Below are 20,405 nucleotides of genomic sequence, written 5' to 3'. Positions count from 1 at the left end.
GTTGCACTTACCCCTCACAATATCCTGTACTAGGCAGGCACTCCTATTATCCCCACTTTACAGATAGGGAAGGTGAGGCTTGTAGAGAACAGGTAATCTACCCAGTCACACAGCTCCTTGGTGGTGGAGGCAGGATTTGACCCCAGGAGTGTGGCCCTCAGGCCACCTTCTCAGCCCTGGGCTCTGCTGTGGAGGAGACATGACCCAGAAACAGAAGCCCAGGTCAAGTGCATCAGGGCACCAGCTCCCTTGTCACCCAGGTAGGCTCACTCTCCTCCTTCACGAAACCCACCATGCTTCCTTGTCTATCAAATAAAGGGGATTGGACACTTTCAAGAATCAATGAATGAATGAGTGAATGAGTCCTTCACTCAGTCTCAGACTGTCCCCTAATTAGCTGCCCCCAAGTCTGACCCCTGAGTGCCTGTCGCCCCACCTTACATGCCCAAAGCTTGCTTTCCACGAGCCTGTGCCCAGCACTCTGACCCCAGAGACTGGACTGTGTGGGTGCCCCTTAGAACTAACGGGGTCAGAACCCCAAGCTTTGACCATCCCTCAAAGTACTGAGCACCTACTATGTGCCAGCTGTGGGGACACTTTGCATCTGTGATGTCTTTAATCCTCCAACAACCCTGTAAGGTCTGTCTCAGCGTCCTCATTTCACAGAGGGCAACATAAGTGCTTGCCCAGAGCCCCCCAGGCTCGGGGACCCAGATGGCACAGGTGTCGGCTGGCGGCAGGGTAGATGGCTGCACCCAGAGCCAGACGGCTTGTCTGCGTTTTTGCTTTGGGCTTGGGAAGCTCTGGAGGATGGGGCCTCCTCGTGGAGCCAGACCTGCTCCTGTGTGTCTTTTCCTTTCGCAACACCTGGTCTTTTTTGGCAAATATTTTTCTCAGAGTTTACTCAGCCAGTCCAAGGTCAGGGGGAGGTCCTGGCTGTGCCACGTGTGTAAGGCCAAGGTCCAGCGCTGTCTAAAGTTCACTCAGCAAACAGTCACGAAACAGCTCCCGTGTGGGGATCGGGCCGGGCTCGGGGCGGCCGATTTGGGGTGTCATGGAAGGAAGCGCCGAGCTGGGAGTCACGGCAGGTCCTGTAAGTCAATTGTCACACGATCCTGGGCTGAACAAACTGATAGAGCAACTCAGAGAGAGAGAAAGAGAGTTAACTTCTGAGGGCTCAGGGAAGGTTTTGCTGAAGAAGTGACACTGAGCTGGTCTTGAAGAGCATGTAGGGCTTCACAGCAGCAGATTTGGGAACAGAGCTGGGACTTCCAGGCCAAGAGAACAGCTGGAGAGAGCATGAGGCTGAGTGAGCTGCAGTGTGGATGGGAAATTGTGGAGACTTCAGCCTGGACCAGGGCAGGGAGTGGGAAGGAGAGCAAGGAGGAAAGAGGGGACAGCGCTTGCAGTCCAGCGGCAGGGACTCTGAACACGAGGCCCAGGTTTTGTCTCTTCTCTCTCCTCCTGATTTCAGGGCAGTTTGGCCATCCACGCCACACCTAAATCATTCCCTGGACCTCTTCCTGCCCCTCACTCTCCCATCTGTGCATACCATAGATGCTTCACTCATCCCCCTAGGGGGCGCTCACACCCATCCACACCTGCTTCTCCATCAGCCCCACCTGCCCCTCCCTGGGATAGACCTCATTCATCAGGTGAAATAAAGTACCAGCTCTGTCAGTGCCCGCGTTCTAGGCATGGCTGTCCCCCTCAGGACCCCCTTTCGTAGCCGCCATATTCATTTACTAGGGCTGCCATAACAAAGTCCCACAGACAGAGTGGCTTAACAACAGAAATGTATTATCTTACAGTCCTGGAGGCTGGAAGTCTGAGATTAAGGTGTCATCAGGGCTGGTTCCTTCTGAGGGCTCTCTTTTGTGTTTGTAGACGACCGTCTTCTCTCTGTGTCCTCACATGGGCTTCCCTGTGTGTGTGGACGTCTGTGTCCTAATCTTCTCCTCTTCCAATCTCCACCAGTCATATTGGGTTGGGGCCCACCTTAATTTTAACTTAATCATCTCTTTAAAGATGCCATCTCCAAATCCAGTCACGTTCCGAGGTACTGGGGGTTAGGACTTCAACATATGAATTTGGGGGGACACAATTCAACCCATAGCAGTGACACCCCCCTTGAGTTTCTTCGCAGCTGTTGCCAAGTTCATTCGTGTTCTTAGGAACCCACTTTCACTTCCCTCTCTGACCATGTGCACTCTGAGGCCCTCCCCTTGTGGACTCCACTGCTGCCAGAAAGTGGAGGAACAATGCTAGGGCCCAGGACTCCTTCCCCCACCTCTCCCTGCAGAAACCCAGACCAAAAAGAATGAACTTGGTCTCCAGAGGAAGCACTTCATGCCCCATTAAACAGCCTTGCCCAGACTACACTTGTTTATTTAGCTCTTTCATCCAAAGGCCATTGCTCATGGGGTGCCTACAGGGAATCAGGCAAGGAGCTAGTAAAAGGGTGTAATGGTGAGCCCAGCAGATGTGGGCTTAGGCAATAACCAGGTACACAAACAAACAAGCAGAATTACAAACTGTGATGAGGGTAATTCTTTTGTCCACAGATGTTTATTGAATATCCCCTGGCGCTGCTCCAGGTGCTGGAGATAAATGAAGAAAACAACAAAGATCTCTGCTCTGGAGGAACTATATTCTAGTATGGAGTGACAATAACAAAAAAAATAACAAAGAATAGAAAAGAAAAGTAAAATACATCACATGTCAGTTGATGGCAAATGCTATGGAGTGTGTTTGACAATTAGAGCAGGAAGTAAAGAATAGTAGTGCTAGGTGGAGAGACCTGACATCCACGACCTTGGGTGAAGTACCCTGACTGTGTGGTCAAGGTCAACTTCACCAGTGGTATGTTGTGTTATCATCTTGTTTCTTCTGATATGGGGTGATGAGAAGGGAGCATTGCCTCAGTGGGATCTTCCCCCAAACACATAACCTCACTCTGATGATGAGAAAACAGCATACAGACCCCAACTGAGGGACATTCAACAAAATACCTGACCAGCAGTACTCTTCAAAAGTGCCAAGGTTATGCAAAACAAGGAAAGCCTGATGCTATGAACTGCAGGTTTGTGTTCCCTCAAAATTCACATGTTGAAATCCTCACCCCCAGTGTGATGGTATTAGAAGGTGGTGTCATGGGGAGGTGACTAGGTCATGAGGGTAGAGCCTTCATGAACGGGATTAGTGCCCTTAAAAGAGACCCCAGAGATGAGGGTTGTGGTGTGATGAATTGGGAGATTGGGATTGACATGTATACACTGATGTGTATAAAGTGGATGACTAATAAGAAAAACAAACAAACAAACAAACAAAAGAGACTCCAAAGCTCTCTCTCGCCCCTTCCCATGTGCAGACACAAGCAGAAGAGAGCCCTCACCTGGCCATGCTGGTTCCCGGATCTCCAGCCTGGATGTCCAGCCTTCAAAACTGTAAAGAGTAGATTTCCACCATGTACAAGCCACTCAGCCTGTGGTATTTTGTTATGGCAGCTGGGACAAATAAGACTCCTGAGAAACTGTCACAGGCCAGGTAAAACTAAGGAGACCTGGAAACTAAGTGTAATGTGGTTTCTTGGATGGGATCCTGGGGAAGAAAAGGGATATTAGTGGAAAAAGTGAAATCCAAATGAGTCTATACAGTAAAAAGTTTCACTCCTTAGTTTTCAGAAATATACCATGGCTATGTAAGATGTTTATGTTGCAGGAGCTCTCTGCACTGTCATTACATCTTTTCTGTATATCTAAAATTGTTTCAAACTAGAAAGTTGACTTTTTTAGTGAAACGTTAAAAAAAAAGTAGGGAAGAGAATAGGTGTGGGGCTAGGGTTGTGAAGGCAGAAGCCGGAGACCAGTTAAGGAGGAGAACAGGGCGCTAAGAGAGATAGTCAAGGACTTTCTACAGCTGGGGCTCCAGAGGGAGCTCTGGGGTGGTGGCATTGAAGCCAAGAGCTAAGGGACAAGCAGGAGTGAACGGAGCGAACGTTACTTGTGCGCAACGTGAGTGAAGAAGACCCAGAGGTGCGAGAGTGTGTCCTGTTCACAGAACTGACAGGACACGGGTGGCTGGAGCCTGGGACGCTCGCTCTTCACCAGCACCTGTTAGGCTGTGCAGGGTGCTGCGGGCGGCGGCAGCACTCCTAACACTGGGTAGCACTTGGATGCCACCTATTGCGTGCCTGGCACTCTTCTAAGCCCTCTGCATATATTGTCTCAGTTAATGAAGAGGCAGAGAGGCACCTGTGCAAGGGGCTGGGATGGCAAGTGGGTGACGTCAGTGACCTTCTCCTGTTTCCTAGAGAGCTGCACCCTAAAGTGGACTATCTGCCACCTATCCCCAAGGAATGAGGTGGGAGTGAGGTTGCCCTGAGGTGGCAACACCTACAGACACAAAAGTGCTTTGGCCACTTGGGAGAATCCAGTACGAGAGACCACATGCCATTCCTGATGGTGATTTTCTGTGAAGACGCAGAGTACAGATAACGAAATGCTCCTACACACGCCCGCATTGCTAACTCGCCCATATGTGCACACGTGGGCGCACACAGCCTTCTGGAGATGGGTGGCTTCTCAGCAACTACTACAGCCGCAGCCTCTGGTTGTACCAGGAGCTGAGCATTTGTTGTGTACCTGGGCAGGGTGGGGTGGGAGAGATGGTGCTCAAAGTCTTCCCCTCTCTGGGCCCCTGCTTCTCCATCAGTCTCCCAGAGAGGCTGCTATGAACCATTCGTGGCTTTGATCAGCAGGTACATTTCCTTCACAGATGTTAAGGGACCAGGGCGGGCTGGGGGTGAGGTGGGCTGGCGGTTGGGAAGATGGGTCTGGCGGGCGTGAGGTAAAGGACTATGGGACAAGGGCCCGGCCTCTGCTCCCAGGTGTGCTGAGCAAACACACGTGTCCATTTCCCCCACTGCTCGATGGGGTGATGGTAACGGGGCTGTTTGAAGGCTTGGAGGAAACCAGGCAGGGGAAGGGGCCCTGACCCTACAGCAGCATTTCTCAGACTGTGACCAACATCACCCAGGGAGCTTGTTAAAAATGCCTATTCCTGGCCCTTACCCGAAGAATCAGCGTGTTTTAACAAACTCCTCTCAGGATTCGGATGCACAGGCAGACAGAAGACCATGGGGTTTCCGATTTGGCTCAGGCCCCAGGGAATCTGCTCCCCCTCCTCCCTGCAGCTGCCACCACCCAGCTTCAGGGCCTGAAGACTCTTATACTCTACACCCCTAGGGCCCAGACACTCTTTAGTATTAGGCATTTCTCCAGCTAGTTCTTGTCGAGCCACAGCTGGTAATAAACACAAACCCAGGCACATCTTCAGGACTCTGCCCAGAGGTCCATCCTTGGTGGAGCTTTCCTGATTCCCCAGACCACTTCTTGTCCCCCACACCCACCCCTCCCTCCACCACTTCCCACACTGTATAGTTATGATCTCTCTATGTTTCTGTGTCTCTCACACACCAGGGAATCCCTGAGGGTTCGCCCCAGTGCCTGGCACGGGCCTTGGCCCAAAGTGCCCTCAACAAATGTTGGGTGAATGAATGAAGGAGCTAAGTGAGGGAGGCTGCAGAAGATTCCATGCCTCTGCAAGCCCTCAGGCCACTGCCTAAGACCCCCTATTCCTTGAGCCCTGGACCCCTACCTGAGTGCATCATGCAGGTGGGGCTGCTAATAACATATAGGACACCCAGATAAATATGAATTCCAGATAATCAATCATTTTTTAGCATAAGTATGTCCCAGGAATTGTGGGGTAAGTCCCAGGAATTCGTTTGCCAAATCTGGCAGCTCTGTCTATAGGGAACAAGGGTGAGCGAGAAGCAGCCATCCCCACAGCCAAAAGCCATCAGTGCTCCCTGCAGAGCTAAGGGGAAGTCACATCATGGGGACAGCAGGCAAAGGCTCTTGCTGTAAGGGGAGTGGTAACGGGTTTGGAGCAGTCAGAGGAGGGGCTATTCCACCAAGAAGGACCAGGCAGGGCTTCCTGCCACGTGCTGTGCAGCCCTAGGTATAACAAAGTGGTTGACTCATGGGTGATTGCATCAAACTGAAGCCTGAGACAGAATGTTCTCAGAGGTCCCCTTGTTTATGAAGGGAGTTGAAACCCTCGCTTCTCCTGGCATGAGTTGAGGGACCTGTGGGCTCTGCAGGGACAGCTCTACACTCAGGAATGTACTTGGGGACCTGGTGCTGGTGTCCCAGCTGCAGAGGTGGGCAGGTCCAGACCACGTGGGCGCTGCTGGACCAGAGGATGGAAGGGAGGCCTGGGGTTGGAGGTGGGGACTTCAAACACCAGAGTGCCCTGAACAGCCTGTATCCCTAAAGATGTTCTGGAGACCTTGCAGAAAACAGACTGGGAGGAGTGCAGACAACCCAGTGGTCACTGACACAGGGAGCAGTGCCAGGAGCTGGGACCAGAGTGAGGGCAGCAGAGATGGAGAATAAGAAGTGGTTTCCAGGGATGTGGAAGAGGGAGATCTTGCCCCTCACTAAAGGGGAGGCTGGAGGAGGGAGGATGACTCCAGGTTCCTGGCTGAGCTGGGAAGATAGAGGCACTGTTTACTGAGATGGGGAGCAGAGAACAGTGGGGTGGGGGGTTATTGAGGGCATAGTCAGTGGGATAGATCACCAAAGAGAGAAGCCAAGGAGGAGCTACGTCAAAATTCTGGTTACCAGAAATCTCTGAAACATGGAGAGAGCTACAGCACCCCAGGTAAGAGGCGGGAGGTGATCGATGTGACAGGAGACCACCTGCGAAGGAGAGTGGAGAGCCCTGTGATATAGGAGAGGGTCTCAGGCCAGACCAGGCTGCCGAGGGGGTACAGGAGGAAGTGGAGTGCATGTGAGGGCTTCTGGTCAACAGCACCTACATTAACCAAGAGTCCTGCAGCCTGCAGGTGACTTCATGCTCCAGGATCCCTAAAATCAGAAACTATTACTGTCCACGTGTTACTGAACCAAACTTGGGTCTGCTCGCCCATGGGCAATGAAACCAGTCTGACCCCAGGTTGTGGTAAAGGAAAGTGCAGCGTTTATTGCAGGGCATCAAGCAAGCAGTACAGGCAGCTAGTGCTCAAAAGACCAGAAACTCCCTGATGGCTTTCAGGGAAATGTTTTTTTGTTTTTTGTTTTTTTTTTAAATAGGCTTTTTCTGGGAAGATGGAGTGGGTGAATTTTTTTTTAAAATTAATTAATTAATTAATTTATTTATGGCTATGTTGGATCTTCGTTTCTGTGCGAGGGCTTTCTCTAGTTGCAGCAAGTGGAGGCCACTCTTCATTGCCGTGCGCGGGCCTCTCACTATCGCGGCCTCTCTTGTTGCAGGGCACAGGCTCCAGACGCGCAGGCTCAGTAGTTGTGGTTCAAGGGCCCAGTTGCTCCGCAGCATGTGGGATCTTCCCAGACCAGTGCTCGAACCCGTGTCCCCTGCATTGGCAGGCAGATTCTCAACCACTGCACCACCAGGGAAGTCCCCAGGGAAATGTTTTTAAAGACAAGGTGAGGGGAGGGGGTTGTGGGGTACATGATCAGCTCATGGACATTCTTCTGATTGGTTGGTGGTGAGATAATTTGGAGTCAACATCATCAACCTTCTGGTTCAACTGGTCTGGGGTCTATGTGCTAGTGGGCAGCTTCCACCTGCTGGGGTTTCAGTTTCTGCAAAATAACTCAAAGGATATGGCTCAGAATATTATCTATAGCCCTTGAGGAGGAACTAAAGATCCTTGATTTTGTTTAACACTTAAACTATGATTATTTTGTCTTGCTTGACTGTTTTCCTTTGCTTCTGCATTTTCTCACTTCTCTGATTAAATTTATTCTTTGGAACTCGGGGAAGGCCTAGGAGGCTAAAGTTTTTCTACAAACCAGAGGCAGGTGGAGGACATGGTGCGGTCTGTCCCAGGAAGACCCCTTAGGATCCTGTTCCATTACACACGTTTTCTGGACCAGGTGCCAGATCTTTCCACGGGCTGGCCCAGAGCAGAGTCAGGATGCCTCCACCTTCCCATGGGCTGCCTGTGGTGTCTCTGCAGCCAGGCTGGGAACAGGGCAGTCAGGACTGGCCTGTGTTTCCTGGAGAGGACAACACTGCGGGCTCCAAAGCCAGCTGGCCTGGTGCGGAATCCCCACTGGGCACTTACTGCCTTGCAACCTCGGGAATTCGCTTCATCTCTCTGTACCTCAATTTCCTCATATGTAAAACAGAATAACAGTACCTCCCTCAGAAAGTGTTTGTGAAAATTTGAGTTCTTAACATAAAGATTAGATCACCTGTGATTACATCCTCATTATGACCAGGCCTCTGTGTGGTGAAGGAAGAACGGGTAAACTTGTTTAAAAAGAAGAAAGGCCGAGGGAACACCCATTTACTGAGGCATCAACTGTATGGCACACACCATGCTGTGTCTGCTTTCTTCCATAATACTCAAATGTCCCGGTTTACTGTCTTTCCCTATCCTGAGAGCCAAGTGGGCAGGTGATGTGGATTTGGGTTAATCTCCTGCTGTATAATAAATCATTCTAAAAGTTTACAGCTTGGGACAACAAAACGTTTATTATCTCACAGTTTCTGAGGGTCTGGAATCTGGGAGGGGCTGAGATGCGTGGTTCTGGTTCAGGATCTCTTGTGAGACCGTGCACACCTGCCCGGGGCTGGAATTCCACATCCAGACTCACTCACATGGCTGTTGGCAACAGGCCTCAGCTCTTTGCCTTTGGGTCTATTCATACGGCTGCTTTAGACATGGCTTCCGCTAGAGTCTGTGTGTGTGTTGTGTGTGTGAGAGAGAGAGAACCCAAGATAGAAGTAGCATCTTTTTATAACCCAATCTCAGAAATGATACCACATCCCTTCATTCACATTCCCTTCATTAGCAACAAGCCACTAAGTCCACTCCAGCTCAAGGAGAGGGTAATTAAACTCATCTCTTGAAGGCAGGATTATCAAAGAATTTATGGATGTACCTCTAAAATGACCAGCTTACTGTATCCCCAGAATCCATCAAAATCACTGTCCTCACAGTAGAGTCAATTAATGCGTGAGGTCAAGATGGTGGTGTGGGAAGATGCAGAGTTCGCGTCTCCCCACAACTAGGGTGCCTGCCAGATGCTGGTGGGTGACCTCGACGCCCAAGGCGATGGGAAGAACCCCTAAGCAAACCAGTAGGACATGGGGGACTGAAAGGGGAAGAGAAGTGGAGGCTGGACAGGACAGGCACCACTGAGGGGTGGCTGAGATGGGAGGAGGGTTTCCTAAGCCTGGAGGGACCCTCGGGGGCTCAGAGCAGGGGGAGTGTGCCGAGCGTTTCCCATGCCCAATCGGCCCTGGAAGTCTGCCTGGCTCTCAGCTGGGTCCTACACCCTCAGAGGCCCCCTCGAGGCTGTGTTGGTACTGGGGACATAGGAGGGAGGCTGAGGGAGAATAGGAGAGGCAGGCAGGAGGGGCCCTCCAGGACCAGAGGAGTGGGAGAGAAGCAGAGGACGTTTGTCCCACCCACTCGGGCCCAGGAAGCCTGCTGGGCTCTCAGGCAGGGTCCCCCACCCTCTGAGACCAGAGGCATGCCTGGGCCCCTTCTGTTGTTTTGAGCCTAAGCCCCACTCCCACCCACGCCAGGATCTTTCCCAGCCATGTGGGTCCTAAGCATAGGCCCCACCCACCACCCAAACCCTGCCCCTGCCTAGGCCCCACTGTCCACAGCCAAGGCCTTTTCCACCTTTTTTTTTTTTTTTCTTCTCCTCTGTTTTTACTATTGTGGTTCTGTTTTAAATTCTGGTTGTTGTTTCATCTATATTTTTATTTTTATATTCTTTCTAACATATCTGTTAGTTACCTAGTCTAATTTTATTTTTATTCTTTGTAATTGTTCTCCTTTTTTTTTTGTTTTTTTGCTACCCCACGTGGCTTGCAGGATCTTGGTTCACGAGCCAGTAGTCAGGGCAAAGCCCCTTCAGTGGGAGCTCTGGGTCCAAACACTGGACTAGCAGTGAACCTCAGACCCCAGGGAATATTCATTGGAGGTTTCCTGGAGGTCCTCATCTCAGCACCAAGACCTAGCTCTACCCAACAGCTTACAAACTCCAGTGTTGGAAGCCTGAGGCCAAACAACCAGTAAGACAAGATCACGATCCCACTCATAAAAAAAAGGAAAAAAATGAGACAGCAAAAAAATATGTCACAGATGAAGGAGCAAGGTAAAAACCTACAAGACCAAATAAATGAAGAGGAAATAGGCAATCTACCTCAAAAAGAATTCAGAGTAATGATAATAAAGATGATCCAAGATCTCAGAAAAAGAATGGAGGCACGGGTTGAGAAGATACAAGAAATGTTTAACAAAGACGTAAAAGAACTAAAGAACAAGCAAACAGAGATGAACAGTACAATAACTGAAATGAAAAATACAGTAGAAGGAATCAATAGCAGAATAACTGAGGCAGAAGAATGGATAAGTGACCTTGAAGACAGAATGGTGGAAATCTCTGCTGTGGAACAGAGTAAAGAAAAAAGAATGAAAAGAAATCAGGACATTCTCAGAGATCTCTGGGACAACATTAAATGCACCAACATTCAAATTTTAGGGGTCCCAGAAGAAGAAGAAAAAGAGAAAGTGTCTGAGAAAATATTTGAAGAGATTATAGTCAAAAACTTCCCTAACATGGGAAAAGAAATAGTCACCCAAGTCCAGGAAAGGCAGAGAGTCCCATACAGGATAAACCCAAGGAGGAACATGCTGAGACACATATTGATCAAACTAACAAAAATTAAATACAAAGAGAAAATATTAAAAGCAACAAGGGAAAAGCGACATATAACATACAAGGGACTCCCTATAAGGTTATCAGCTGATTTTTCAGCAGAAACTCTGCAAGCCAGAAGGGAGTGGCATGATATATTTTAAAGTGATGAAAGGGAAGAACCTACAACCAAGAATACTGTACCTAGCAAGGCTCTCCTTCAGATTTGACAGAGAAATCATAAACCTTACAGATAAGCAAAAACTAAGAGAATTCAGCACTACCAAACCAGCTTCACAACAAATGCTAAAGGAACTTCTCTAGGCAGGAAACACAAGAGAAGAGAACAAAAGAGGAAGGGAAGAAAAAAGACCTGCAAAAACAAACCCAAAACAATTAAGAAAATGACAATAGGAACATACATATCAATAATTACCTTAAATGTAGATGGATTAAATGCACCAACCAAAAGACATAGAATGGCTGAGTGGAAACAAAAACAAGACCTGTATATATGCTTTATGAAAGAGACCCACTTCAGACCTAGGGACACATACAGACAGAAAGTGAGGGGATGAAAAAAGATATTGCATGCAAATAGAAATCAAAAGAAAGTTGGAGTAGCAATACTCATATCAGACAAAATAGACTTTAAAATAAAGACTGTTACAAGAGACAAGGATGGACACTACATAATGATCAGGGGTTCAATCCAAAAAAAAGACATAACAATTGTAAATATTTATGCACCCAACATAGGAGCACCTCAATATATAAGGCAAATGCTAACAGCCATAACAGGGAAATCGACAGTAACACAATAATAATAGTGTGGGACTTTAACACCCCACTTACACCAATGGACAGATCATCCAGACAGAAAATTAATAAGGAAACACAAGTCTTAAATGACACATTAGACCTGATAGACTTAATTGATAACTATAGGACATTCCATCGGAAAGCAGCAGAATACACTTTCTTCTCAAGTGCACATGGAACATTCTCCAGGATAGATCACATCTTGGGTCACAAATCAAGCCTTGGTAAATTTAAGAAAATTGAAATCTATCAATCATCTTTTCTGACCACAACACTATGAGATTAGAAATCAATTACAGGAAAAAAAATGGTAGAAAACACAAACACATGGAGGCTAAAAAATATATTACTAAACAACCGATGGATCACTGAAGAAATCAAAGAGGAAATAAAAAAATACCTAGAGACAAATGACAATGAAAACACAATGATCCAAAACCTATGGGATGTAGCAAAAGCAGTTCTAAGGGGGAAGTTAATAGCAATACAATCTTACCTCAAGAAACAAGAAAAATCTCAAATAAACAACCTACCTTACACCTAAAGCAACTAGAGAAAGAAGAACAAACAAAACCCAAAGTTAGTAGAAGGAAAGAAATCATAAAGATCCGAACAGAAACAAATGAAATAGAGACAAAGAAAACAATAGCAAAGATCAATGAAACTAAAAGCTGGTTCTTTGAGAAGATAAACAAAATTGATAAACCTTTAGCCAGACCCATCAAGAAAGAAATGGGGAAGACTCAAATCAATAAAATTAGAAATAGAAAAGGAAAAGTTACGACAGACATCACAGAAATACAAAAGATCATAAAAGACTACTACAAGCAACTCTAAACCAATAAAATGGACAACCTGGAAGAAATGGACAAATTCTTAGAAAAGTACAACCTTCTAAGACTGAACCAGGAAGAAATAGAAAATATGAATGGATCAATCACAAGTACTGATATTGACAGTGTGATTAAAAATCTTCCAACAAAGAAAAGTCCAGGACCAGATGGCTTCACAGGGGAATTCTACCAAACATTTAGAGAAGAGTTAACATCTACCCTTCTCAAACTCTTCCAAAAAATTGCAGAGGAAGGAACACCCCAAGCTCATCCTATGAGGCCACCATCACCCTGATACCAAAACCAGACAATGATATCACAAAAAAAGAAAATTACCAGCAAATATCCCTGATGAGCATAGACACATAAAACCTCAACAAAATACTAGCAAACCAAATCCAACAACACATTAAAGGGATCATACACCATGATCAGTGGAATTTCTCCCAGGGATGCAAGGATTTTCAATATCTGCAAATCAATCAATGTTATACACCACATCAACAAATTGAATAAAACCCATATGATCATCGCAATAGATGAAGAAAAAGTGTTTTGACAAAATTCAAAACCCATTTATGATAAAAACTTTCCAGAAAATGGACATAGAGTGAACCTACCTCAACATATTAAAGGCCATATATGACAAACCCACAGCGAACATCATTCTCAATGGTGACAAACTGAAAGCATTTCCTCTAAGATCAGGCACAAGACAAGGATGTCCACTCTCGCCAGTCTTATTCAACATAGTTTTGGAAGTCCTAGCCATGGCAACCAGAAAAGGAAAAGAAATAAAAGGAATACAAATTGGAAAAGAAGAAGTAAAACTGTCACTGTTTGCAGATGACATGATACTATACATAGAAAATCCTAAAGATGCCACCAGAAAACTACTTGAGCTCATCAGTGAATTTGGTAAAGTTGCAGGATACAAAATTAATGCACAGAAATCTCTGGCATTCCTATACACTAACAATGAAAGATCGGAAAGAGAGATCAAGGAAACAATCCCATTTACCATTGCATCAAAAAGAATAAAATACCTAGGGATAAACCTACCTAAGGTGGCAAAAGACCTGTACTCAGAAAACTATAACATACTGATGAAAGATATCAAAGATGACACAAACAGATGGAGAGATATACCATGTTCTTGGGTTGGAAGAATCAATATTGTGAAAATGACTATACTACCCAAAGCAATCTATAGATTCAATGCAATCCCTATCAAATTACCAATGGCACTTTTCATAGAACTAGAACAAAAAATTTTACAATAGGTATGGAAACACAATAGACCCCGAATAGCCAAAGCAATCTTGAGAAAGAAAAACAGAGCTGGAGGACTCAAACTCCCTGACTTCAGACTATACTACAAAGCTACAGTCATCAAAACAGTATGGTACTGGCACAAAAAACAGAAATATAGATCAATGGAACAGGATAGAAAGCCCAGAGATAAACCCATGCAGCTATGGTCACCTAATCTATGACAAAGGAGGCAAGAATATACAATGGAGAGAACAGTCTTTTCAATAAGTGGTGCTAGAAAAACCAGACAGCTAAAAGTAAATGCATGAAATTAGAACACTTCCTAACACTATACACAAAAATAAGCTCAAAATGGATTAAAGACCTAAATGTAAGCCTGGATACTATAAAACTCGTAGAGGAAAACATAGGCAGAACATTTTTGACATAAATTGCAGCAAGATCTTTCTCAATTCACCTCCTAGATTAATGAAAATAAAAACAAAAATAAATAAATGAGACCTAATTAAGCTTAAAATCTTTTGCACAGCAAAGGAAACCATAAACAAAATGAAAAGACAACCCTCAGAATGAGAGAAAATATTTGCAAATGAACCAACTGACAGGGGATTAATCTCCAAAATATGCAAACATACAGCTCAATATCAAAAAAACAAACAGCCCAATCAAAAAAATGGGCAGAAGATCTAAATAGACATTTCTCCAAAGAAGACATACAGATGGCTAAAAAGCACATGAAAAGGTGCTCAACATCACTAACTATTAGAGAAATGAAAATCAAAACTACAATGAGTCATCACCTCACACTGGTCAGTATGGCTATCATCAGAAAATCTACAAACAATAAATGCTGGAGAGGGTTTGGAGAAAAGGGAACCCTCATCACCATTGGTGGGCATGTAAATTGGTACAGCCACTGTGGAGAACAGTATGGCGGTTCCTTAAAAAACTAAAAATAGAGCTACTACATGATCCAGCAATCCCACTTTTGGGCATATATCAGGAAAAGCCATAATTCGAAAAGATATATGCACCCCAATGTTCATTGCAGCACTATTTACAATAGCCAAGACATGGAAGCAACCTAAATGTCCATCAACAGAGGAATGGATAAAGTTGTGGTATATATATACAATGGAATATTACTCAGCCATAAAAAAAATGAAATAATGCCATTTGCAGCAACATGGATGGACCTAGAGATTGTCATGGTGAGTGAAGTAAGTCAGACAGTGAAAGACAAACATCATATATGATATTGCTTATATGTGGAATCTAAAAAATTGGGTACAAATGAACTGATCTACAAAACAGAAATAGAATTACAGATGTAGAAAACAAACTTATGGTTACCAGGGGGTAAGGGGGGAGGGATAAACTGGGAGGTTGGGATTGATATATACACACTACTATATATAAAATATATAACTAATAAGGATCTACGGTATAGCACAGGGAACTCTACTCAGTACTCTGTAATGGCCTATGTGGGAAAAGAATCTCGAAAAGAGTAGACATATGTATATGTATAACTGATTCTCTTTGCTGTACACCTGAAACTAACATAACATTGTAAATCAACTATACTCCAATAAAAAATTTTTAAAAAGCTAGTTTAAGTTTGTTAGTTTAATTAATATGGTTACATCTTTAGAGTTATCAACATTAAGTATAATACTTTTAGTGAACCCAATTTTAATATAAAATTTGTTAGCAAGAAATATAACTTGGTGTGATAAAATTTTCATATGTAAATTAATTGTAAATCGGATGAGAGTTTTAGGTGAACTCTAAGAATAATTGTGTTTTTTGGTATAACTACTTTAAAGTAGTTTCACCAAATCTTTTGATAACTTGAAAAAAAATTGTTTTGTTTCAGAAACTATGTAAAATTCTTGGAAAAGTAATACATCCCGGTATAATGCTATCAGTCATAAATCTAGTTACTTTCTTCAAATGTTGTGTCACAGAAATAACCAAATTTTCTTGTCAGTTTCATTATAACAAACTCTCAGATCTTAAATATTGGGTATTTTTAAGTCTTTTTTCATTTACAGAGAGTTATTGTTTACACTGTTGCTTTTCCAAGTATGTTTCACCTTCAGAGAGATTCATAGGTAGGACTCTGATACTTCCTCTGGAGTACAGTTTTCTGATAAACTTTCAGATCATATCACTGAACTGGATAAGAATTTACAGAACTCGAATGGAGAAACTGATGGCTTCATAAAACTGGGAAGAAAGATCAAAATCAAGAATTAAATTCATGGGAATGAGTGAACTGATGAAGATAATAATAATTTGTATGACTTTTTGGCTTAAATATTGCCTATTTTTTAATGTTTCATTCTACCAGATTTAAGGAACCCTCTTCTCTCAAGACATCTAGGACTTGCAGCAATTTGATATTGTATAGCTTTGTAAACAAAGATGAAACATTTATCTTTTTCTCCCCATCTGAACTCTCCAGGACTCAGAAACTCTTAATGACTATACTTATTTTCATGGCAATTTTGTCATTTACATAAATTCAAAATAATCTGCTCTCTTTAGAACAGGACACAATTGGAAAAACATTGATTTATTACCAAGGCTTTGTTTGGAATGTCATATTTAAAGAGTATGCATAAATTCAGATATTACCATCCAGCTTTAAGGAACTAAGATTGACTTTATGTAGCCAAAAATCCCCTTGGAAAAACAGTCTGGTACTTTGCTTACAGGGTTCCCAGCTGTCTAATCAGGTGAGTAAGGAAGGTCACTTCTTGGCAATTGCAGGAAGCTCAAGATATTTTGGGGATCTCAAGAAGGGAAGGATTCACCTAAATCTATAGGTATTGCAGGCAAAGTCTGATGGCAAGTGTATGGCTTGGCTTTCCCGGGCTTAAGAGGCCTTTAAAGGTTCATTCTGAGATTCCTAATGAAAAGTTCCAGGAAAGCAGATTTAAAAGAGCTTATGTGATCAGTTGCTATTTTTGTTACACTTAGATAAATAATCAGGACAAGTTTATTGATACCAGACTTATGTTAACAAAAAATTAATCTTAACTTGGCAATATTTGGTAGAATGAGGGTGATTTTAGAAAGAAAAATTATGTTTCAGTAATGTACCTTTGTGGATAATAGATTCTGGCGCTGTTAACTGTCTTTGATGTTTTGGTATTTACCTGCAAACTGAACTAGATCCTGAATTCTTCTAGTTTCCTCCAATATCTGGCTCTGACTCTCCAAACTACTGTTTCCAGTTTTTCCTCTAATCTTTTTTGACTTGGAATCATTGAGAAATAAAACTGCCCTTTTTCTGAAGCCAGGTAAGCTAAAATTGTACAACTTGATATAAACCTCAGGGAAATCACCATAATAGCTCATGTGTAGACAGTCTTTGTGCCTGTTGCTGTACAAGTCACTCAGAAAGATTACCTAAACACACGATGTCATCATCAGAGACATTTCAAACTGCAAAAAGAGACTTAAACCTTGACATCTAGAAATCTTTTTCAGCTGGCTCCCCTCTGGACTTGGTGCCTTATTTTAATCAAGATTGCAACTAGTCATGCTAATCATTTTTCTAATTTGTTCTCCGTTGGTTTTAAACTTCTTATGTTTTATATCTCCCATTGTCGTACTATGACAGCCTCCAAGGGAATAATGATAGCTTGACATCTGGAGGTGATTGATTTCTCCCATAAGATTCCTCCTAATGAAAAGCCATGAATTTCTCCTATATTGAGTGCTGCCCAAGACTTACTTCCTAGATGGCTCCTTATTGCTCAAATGTGGCCATAAGCTCTCTAAAAGCGTATCTCCTGCACAACCACCTCTTTTCCTCCTCCATGGGACATGATTCTCTGCGAATAAGTCTTCCCAGCACCAAAGAAGTCCACGCTGATGCCAAGTAAACAAATGGTTGATCACCAGTGTTTTCCCCAAAAAGATCTCGAACATAAGGGGGAAATGTGAACGGAAAGTGAAGAATTAAGAATTGTGACTTATGCACATCTCAGCTCAAGTGGGTTCTGAACTTTGACCAATTATTTTCTTAATATCGACATCCAGAACATCTGCCCAGTCTTCAGACTCAAGATACATATCAGACCCTTACCCTACAGTAATTTGTGACTACCTATCTACTTATTGGAACCTTATCTTTAAGAAGTCATGACAGCCTATCTCTTAAGGACAATTATTTCCTTTCTTGTGTCAAAGTCAATCATAATTCTTGCCAGATAACATTAACAGCCTCGTGGGTTTTGTCTTTATAAGCTCCTGACTCTTTCTCTTCCTTGGAACACTCTTTTGGTTTTGCCTGAATTGGTATCTTCCAAACTGCAATTCCTAAGCCTCTAAAAAAACTCATCTTGTTGCAGGCTTCTGTGTTTTCGTAGTCAGCAGTCTTCTCCCCTTCACCTGCTTAGGCTATCAGCCTGTAAGGTGTATATGAATACTTGGGGAGATTATCAGGAGATGGATTCCATATTAGTAGGTCTGGAGTAGGTCCCAAGAGTTTGCCTTTCTACAAGCTCTCTGCTGTTGGTCTGCAGACAACGTTTTGAATATAGCAAGGGTGTCAAAGCTCTATCCCTATGGGCAGGGGTATCTCTTAAGACACCAGTATGCCATTAATTTCTCTTCTTTTTTCCCTTTTGTGTGGTTCAGAAATATTGCCAGGGTCCCCTGGGCTCAGAGGAGGGAATATTCAAAAAAGATTGCTGACTCAGGACGTAAATATTCTTCAGTGATCCTGTAGCCTCAGTGGCCTGTACAGAGATGACCTGGAGGGGACCACTTCAAACATCCTCAGAGTTACTTGCAAAACGCGGAAACATTTTCTGCCTTCACATTGACTGGAGGTTCAGACTAAGTCATTTCAGTTTTAAGGAAAAGGAAGGCTCTCCTGGGGCCAGAGAATTTGGGAACACTTGGGGAAAATGTTGGGACAATGTTAGTAGTGATGCCTAATGTCCGTTCTCATTTTCTCTCCCCTCCCAGTTTTTAGCTAGGACATGGCACCCAACGTAGAATATTGACTGCACTCAGCAGCTTCCTTTGCAACTAGGTGTGACCATATGACCAAACTCTGGCTGGTGGAACAGAAGTGGAAATAACATAGACAACATTTAGAACATTCCATTCAAAGAAAAGGGTGTGCTTTTACCTTCCCCTCTTGCCCTTAACTGGAAGGTGGACACAGCAACGACCCACCTGGGACATGGCAAATAAACATGAGAAATGGCAGAGCGACAAGATAGAAGGAGGCTGAGTCCTGACAAAGTGGGACCACCATGTCAACCCACTGCCTGCATCTGGACCTACATGAGAAGGAAATAAACTGCAGTCTTTTTTCAGCCACTAATTTTTTGGATATTGTGCAGCTTAAAAATATGTAACTATTCTGGAACTATTTGGTGTTTGAAAGGACATAAGTTGTCATTTCAGGAAGGATGGGACCAAAATCTTCTTAGTCACATCAATGCTTTACAGTCAACAAATATTTACTAAGTAGTAAAAGAGGGAAGCACTGTACAACCCTCCAACCAAATCCTGTCCTACTAGAGCTTACATTTAGTATTATTACACTTAATATTTATAGACACCTCGGTCAGGGAAATTTTGTATCTGCATTTCAGAGGCAAGGAGATTAATGTTGAGGGATTTACAGTAAATTGTTTGAGGTCACACCTGGTGAGTAGTACTTTCTTGATTCAGGTATTCAGGCTAAAGCCATACCCTCACCACTAAGCCAGTGGTTTCCAAACTAGGCTTGGTGGAACCCCCAGGGTTCACAGAGGTCTGTCAAGGGTTGTCATGGAGGGAGGGTTGTGACTAAGAGAGGTAAAAGGGAAGGATTTTCCCTTGAGCTCTAGAAAGGCCTGGGATTAGCTCAAAGAGAAATCTAAGGAGACCTCAAGGCCAGGAATGAAGGTCAACCAGCTCTTAGGGTGAACCAATAGTGAAGGGGTAAGGACAAAGGCCAAGACACAGCAGGCCTCCAAAGACAGATGGCGCCAGAGACCAGAGAACCCTGACACTTGCTCTCTCAACACTCAGCACTGAGGCCTTCCGGCTCACACTCCCTCTCTGGGAATGTAAATCGAGCTGTAGACAAAGTGCATTACCTATTAAAAACATATCTGAGTTTGTGTTTGGACATTCCTGTCACATACAGACAGGTGCACACACATACACAAATCAAAGAAAAGTGACTTATAAAAGAAACACAACATAATGTTTGGTGGGGCTGTCCCAGAGTGACACAATTCTAGGGAATATTTCCCAATGTCCGTCTCTACATTCTCTGGGTTTTTATGTGGTCCTCAGTGAAGTTATCATAAACATGGGGAAAACTAACAAGACCAATATATTTTTTTAAAGATCAATAGTCAGGGATATTTTTCAATGTCCGTTTTTTTTTATATTCTGAGCTTTCACACATACTTAAATGAGTTTCCTTAGACAGGAGAAAACACTCTCAAGGGAAATTTTTTTACTTTGTTTATTTTCAGTTTTCTTTCAAGAGACAGAAAGTCAGTGATTTCTGTAACAAGTTTGTTCAAATAGATGTAATAAATCCTGTTACCAGGAATGGTCATTTGCCCATTTCCAGTCTGAGGACAGAACACTGTGTTGTCCCCGCAGACTTTTCGCAAGCAGTGGAGGAGATCTTTGCGGGATAAATAGACAGCAACACCCATGAAAATCCAGCATCCCAGGCAAGTGGTAGCTC

The 20,405-nt window shown here is 43.9% G+C and overlaps 1 long non-coding RNA gene across 2 annotated transcripts; it reads left to right on the top strand.

Annotated features, from left to right (window-relative positions):
- The first annotated feature begins 995 nt into the window (after window positions 1-995).
- Window positions 996-19,045, top strand: LOC137769615 (uncharacterized). Of its 2 annotated transcripts, XR_011075032.1 has the most exons (4): window positions 996-1,093; window positions 2,565-3,082; window positions 3,371-3,546; window positions 18,671-19,045. It is a non-coding gene; the product is annotated as an uncharacterized lncRNA (long non-coding RNA). The 2 variants fall into 2 exon arrangements; XR_011075021.1 differs by lacking the exon at window positions 18,671-19,045 and having other exon boundaries at window positions 3,371-3,663.
- Window positions 19,046-20,405: the final 1,360 nt, after the last annotated feature.

The sequence above is a fragment of the Eschrichtius robustus genome, chromosome 1 (genome assembly GCF_028021215.1).
Source record: "Eschrichtius robustus isolate mEscRob2 chromosome 1, mEscRob2.pri, whole genome shotgun sequence".
Classification (NCBI taxonomy): Eukaryota; Metazoa; Chordata; class Mammalia; order Artiodactyla; family Eschrichtiidae; genus Eschrichtius; species Eschrichtius robustus.
Note: the sequence above shows the minus strand (reverse complement) of the source record. Positions and strands in the feature narration are given on the sequence as shown.